This window comes from Marmota flaviventris, chromosome 5, assembly GCF_047511675.1.
Source record: "Marmota flaviventris isolate mMarFla1 chromosome 5, mMarFla1.hap1, whole genome shotgun sequence".
NCBI classification, from domain to species: Eukaryota; Metazoa; Chordata; class Mammalia; order Rodentia; family Sciuridae; genus Marmota; species Marmota flaviventris.
Window position 1 is genome coordinate 61,865,914 of NC_092502.1, and position 6,057 is coordinate 61,871,970.

A 6,057-nucleotide genomic window follows, 5' to 3' on the forward strand; every position below is an offset into this window, starting at 1 on the left:
CTTGCTCTAGTTTGACAGAGTGAAACTCCATTCTCAGGGTTATTCCAGCAAATACCGGTATGATGTCAAGAGGCCTTATCACACTCGGGTTTGCTTGGAGAGGGAAGCCCTCTAACTTCATACTCATTAGAGTTGTGTACGCTGGAGGGAAAGAGACTCCATTTCCTGCCCCCAGACAACAGATTTACACTTAAAACAGAATTCTCCTTCTCCTCACAGGAGTGTCAATAGTCATCTGGATCAAGAACTTTAAAGAGATCCGGACCCCTTTGCTGCAGCATTTTCATTTCTGGAAAACTGGTGTAAGGAATGAATTTCAATCTGGACAAGGCTCTAGACAAAGTGGTGGTTCATGTGGCCTTATTTGTGCTAGCAGCAAAATGAAATGTCTGTGTTAGCAACCTACGGATTGCTAGCGTTTATTGCATCAGATTGTTGGCAAAAGCATTTTACCTGCATTATCTCACTGAATCCTTTCAGGAGTCCCATAAAGTAGATACTGGTGTTATATCCCATTCTACAGATAAGGAAACTAGCACACAGAGAGGTTGACCAAGATTACATAGCTAAAAACACATCAAAGCCATACTGTTAGCAGCATGAAAAATAGGTTTCTGTTAAGATGCTTTTAAAAGGATCAAAATTAATGTATGAAATGTCACGAGTAGATAAAAAAAAAACTGATTTATTTTTAAAGACTTCAATGAAATTTTTGAAAATACTATGGAGCTTCTCCTAGGTTGTATGACTTTTGGAGGTACAGTAGATGGAACCCAGGGGCTCTCCACCAATGAGTTACATCTCCAGCTCTTTATATTTTTTATTTTGAGAAGATCTCACTAAGTTGTGGAGGCTGGCCTTGAACTTGGAATCCTCCTATCTCAGCCTCCCGTGTTGCCACCATGCCTGGCATTTGTGTGACTTCTTTGGTGGGGAGTGAGATGGGTTATGTCTACTTTTAACAGTAGAAATACAGTAGAAATTCAGAGGGGGGATATGAACTTTTTTTGTTGTTTTATAATGGGAATGCATGCCAGGCATGGTGATACATGCCTCTAATCCCAGAAGCCTGAGACAGGAGGATTCCAAGTTCGAGGCCAGCCTTGGCAATTTAGTAAGAGCCTTGGCAACTTATTAAGACCCTCAACAACTTAGTGAGAACCTGTCTCAAAATTTAAAAAATTAACAAAGGCCTGGGGATGTAGCTTAGTGGTAAAGTACCCCTGGGTTTAATCCTCAGTACCAAATTAATTAATTAATTAAAATAGAAATGGAGAATTGATAATGCAAAAGGATGGTTCAGAGAGTGGGGGAGGATTCCAGGCAGCAGAAGAGCTACTGGGAGCAGTAAGGGCCTGGCTGGAGCAGCCCCCAAAGACCTTGGCAAGTTCCTGACTGGCCCACTTTCATTGACCTAGTGTCACCTCTGACATGTGCAGGGAATAACAGAGCAGAGAAGCCAAGATGGGGAAAGGTTCTGAATCCCAGATCCTGGGGCAGCCACAGGAGGTCTTCCAATGGCACCACTGGGCCCAAGAGGCTGGGAGGTTGTGCTTCCCTCATTCCTCTAGGGAGGGGTTGGGCAGTCAAACCTCACTGCATGCACATCATGGGGCCAGAGAGGGTGACTCAGGAGCTGGCCCACTTCTCCACCTCCATCTGGCTCCCCCCACCTGTCCAACCCCTTCCTTAACATGGACAAATAATGTTTGCTCAACCCAACATAAACCATGAATAACAATTTCTTTTGAAAATTTTATTTTTATTGGACTATAATATATTATCAAAGTGAAAATACAATGTTTGCTAAATAAACAGAGCTTCAAAATAGCCCTTGCACCCCCAGCAGAAATCTGAAAGCCCCCTGCCCTTGTCCCGCCCTGCCTCTGCCCAGGGAGTCCTGAGGGCTGGACCTGGCAGGCCGCACAGGGCCCATGAGGGCAGCGGGACAGGCAGGGCCCAGGGTCTGTGCCAAGGAGGCTGCAGAGAGCAGGGCCAGAGGGGACTCCATGAAGGTCAAGGTCAGGCTATCACTGCTTTACCAGCTGCTCCAAACTCCTAGCTTTATGTTTAAAGCTCCGTTAATCAGGGACCTTTTCCAACATAAAATAATAGACACATTATAGAAAATTTATTTCTGTGATGCCTATATTTATTTTAAAATACTTTTTCTAATAAATATCTTTTCCATTTGAACGTAAGCTGGAAGGAACATTTTGTTTTTACTTTAAACACTTCTGGTTGTTCCAGTGTGCTAAGAAATATTTGCTGTTTTTACCTGTCAAGTAATGTCAATTGTTATAAAAATGTGGTAAATACAAAACAGGACAGAAACCAAAAAAAAAAAAAAAGTAATATATTTCCCTTAAATATCTTTGATCTTATGATTCAGAAACTTGCTTTACAACATAACGCAGGAAAAAATATATCCCTTGGAAAGTACTAAATTCGTACTACCAAGTCAAAAGGCAGAGAGATGGTTTATACAGGGAAAAGTCTATTTCTCTCCCTCTCCGTTTCCCAACTACCCAGTTGCCTTCCTTGGTAAAAAACATTCTTGCTAGTTTTTACTCATTTTGGCAGAGTCTCTTTGCATCTGCAAACATATATGTGTGCCCCCTTTAGTGATTGTGTGTGTGTGTGTGTGTGTGAGTGGTGTGCATCACACTTAATTGTGGTACTCTGTCTTAAATTTTGTTTTTACACAATATGCCTTGAGGATCTTCCATGGAACACACAAAAAGTTCTGTTGGCTGGTGACCCCATCCCTGGCCTGAAGGCCCTATCTAGAAACCCTCCCAGCTCCCATCCTGATGCAAACCTGGGTACATCTCCAAGTGGAGGAGAGAAGAGGGGGTGAGGTCAGGGATTTCCCTCCCTTTCTTCCATTCCTTTCTTCTGTCTTTTCCTTCCTGATTTCTAAAATAAAACCAGCTTATTGCGTTTTTTCACTCTTATTATTAATGAAAAAGATGCTTATTATAAAGTTTTCAGGTAGTACAAAAAGAAAAAAGGAGAGAGTAAAAAGTCACAACTACTGTTTACCCCCAAATAGTTGCTAATAGTTTATAGTTTATTGTTCCAGTCATTTTTCTGGAATATCCACATTTTTTTTCACCATTTTGGGGGGAGGGTACCAGGGATTGAACTAGGGTGCACTCAACCTCTGAGCCACATCCCCAACCCTATTTTGTATTTTATTTAGAGACAGAGTCTCACCGAGTTGCCTAGAGCCTTGCCATTGCTGAGGCTGGCTTTGAACTTGAGATTCTCCTGCCTCAGCCTCCTGAGTCTCTGGGATGACAGTCGTGCACCATCATGCCCAGCTTTTTTCCCTTTTTTAAAGTGTACAATTCAGTGGCATTCAGTACATTCACAGTATCATACAACTGTCACCACCATCTATTCTAGAACATTTTCATCACCCGAGAAGGAAACCCCATGAGTCACTCCTCTTTTTCCTCCATCCCAGTCCCTGGCAACCACTGATTGTGACCACTAATCTCTCCATGGATTGTGTATACAGGGCTTCACATATAAATGCAGCAGGCAATATGTGGCCTTTTATGTCTTCTTTCACTTAGCCTAATGTTTTCAAGGGTGATCCATGTTATAGCACGACAGAACTTCATTCCCTTTTCTAGCCAAACAATGTTCCATAATATGGATATGCCAGATTTTACTTATCCCATTCATCATTTGAGGGACATGTGGATTATTTCCACCTTTTAACTGTTGTGAAGAGTGCTGCTGTTAACATGTATGTATGCGTTTTTATTTAAACACCTGTTTTTAATTCTTTGGGGCTTAGAGTGGGATTGCAGGGCCATTGTGTGGTTAGCTTACTGAGGAAACACCAACTATTCTCAGTGTGGCTGTGCTCCCACCACCAATGTACGAGGCTTCCAATTTCTCACCATCCTTACCAACACTTGCTATTTTCCCTTCTTGTGTTTGTTTGTATCATTCCGACCGCCATCCTAGTGAGTATGAAGTAGCATCTTATTGTGGCTTTGAATTGCATTTCCCTAATGGCTAATGGCATTCAGCATCTTCTCGTGCGCTTGTTGACCATTTGTATAAATTCTTTGGAGAAATATTTATTCATGGTCTTTGCTCGCTCTTCCCCACCTCCAACTCCAGTTTTGGTGATTGAACCCAGGGCCACACACACATACAATCCAAACCCTCTACCACTGAGGTACACACCCAGCCCTTTATTTTCTTTATTTTATTTTATTAGTAGTATATTATTTGTACTGGGGATTAAACCCAGTGGTGCTTTACTACTGAACTTTATCCCTAGTCCTTTTTATTTTGAGACAGGTTCTTGCTAAGAATCTCACTAAGCTGCTGACGCTGACCTCAAATTTTTGACCCTCCTGTCTTTGGGATTATACACACATGACACCATGCCTGGCGTATTTTCAATTTTGATGAAGCCCAATTTATCAATTTTTGTTGCTATTGCTCCTTTTTCTTTTGGTCTAAGAATCTGTTGCCAAATTGAAGATTATGAAGATTTGTCTCCTAAAAGCTTTATAGCTTTAGGCATTATATTTAGGTCTTTATTCATTTTGAATTAGTTTTTGCACATCGTGTGATGTAAGGTCCAGCTTTATCCTTTGGGATGTACATATCCAGTTGTTCTAGCACTATTTCTTGAAGAAGCTGTTCCTTCCCCCATTGAATGATCTTGGTAAGCTGGTTGAAAATCAATTGACCATCATTGTGTAAGTATATTTCTTTCTTTTTCTTTTTTTTTTTTTAGGTTTTTATTGCTTTGCTAGTAAAGGAGAAACACAGGGCACCTTTAATTATGTCCATCAGTAGGAACAGGTATTTTCTTTCTGTTTTTTTTTTTTTTTTTTGGCAGGGCTGGGGATTGATCCCAGGGCCTTTTACATGGGAGATAAACACTCTACCAACTGAGCTATATCCCCAGCCCATGTATGTATATTTCTGGCCTCTTAATTTGATTCCTTTCATCTATGTGTGACTATCCTTATACCAGTACCACATGATTTTGATTACTATATCTTTGTAGTAATCTTTGAAATTGGGAAGTGTGTGAGTCTTCATGTCTTGGTCTTCTTTTTCAAAACAATTTTGGCTATTTGAGATCCCTCGCAATTCCAAACAAACTTCATAATCAGTGTAATCTACTTTGGCAAAATGGCAACCGTAAGACAAAGGGATTTTGATAGAGTTTATATTCAATCTGCAAGTTATTTGAAGGAGTTTTGCTATCTTAACAAAATAAGTCTCCTAGCCCTTGGATAAGCAATGTCTATTAAGGTCTCAGTTCACTAACTTTTTTTAACCTTGTACATGCTAGGCTCAACACTTTTTTTTTTCAGTTTTAATAAACAGGGCCTGCATCTCCTTGGTTAAATTTATTCCTAAAGCCAATGCGGTGGTACACTCCTGTAATCCCAGCAATTTGGGAGATCAAGGAACCGAGGAAAGAGGATCTCAGATTCAAGGCCAGCCTAGCAACTTCATGATGTCCTAAGCGAGACTTAGCAAGAATATCTCTCAAAATAAAAAACAAAAGGGCTGGGGATATAGCTCAGTAGCTAAGCACCCCTAGGTCAAATCCCTAGTATAATCAATCAATCAATCAATTTGTTCCTGAGTGTTTTGTTCTATATAGTACCGTTACCCACAATTTATTTTATCTTATTTATTTATTTATTTACTTACTTACCTATTTTTGGTGCTGGGGTTGAAGCCCGGGGCCTTGTGCAGGATGGACAAAAGCTCTATCACTGAACTATACCAATGTATACACAACTTTTTAAACCAACTTTTTAAAAAAAAAAACTTATCATGCACATATCTTCATGTTAGTAATATAGAGATCAAAATTATTTTACATCACTTACTGAATATACTGCAATTTGTTTCAACAATCTCTTATTATTAACTATATTGGTCATTTCAAATTTTTAACTATCAGAAAGAAGGATGCAATGAGCTTCTTTGTAATGTACATCTTTGTGCACTTATCCAATTATTTCCTTTGGATAAATTCCCAGAAGCTAACTTATTAGG

At 40.0% G+C, this 6,057-nt stretch overlaps 1 non-coding gene across 1 annotated transcript; it reads right to left on the reverse strand.

The window, feature by feature from the left end:
• Positions 1-4,870: 4,870 nt before the first annotated feature.
• Positions 4,871-4,947, reverse strand: Trnag-ccc (transfer RNA glycine (anticodon CCC)). The gene has a single exon. It is a non-coding gene; the product is annotated as a tRNA-Gly (tRNA).
• Positions 4,948-6,057: the final 1,110 nt, after the last annotated feature.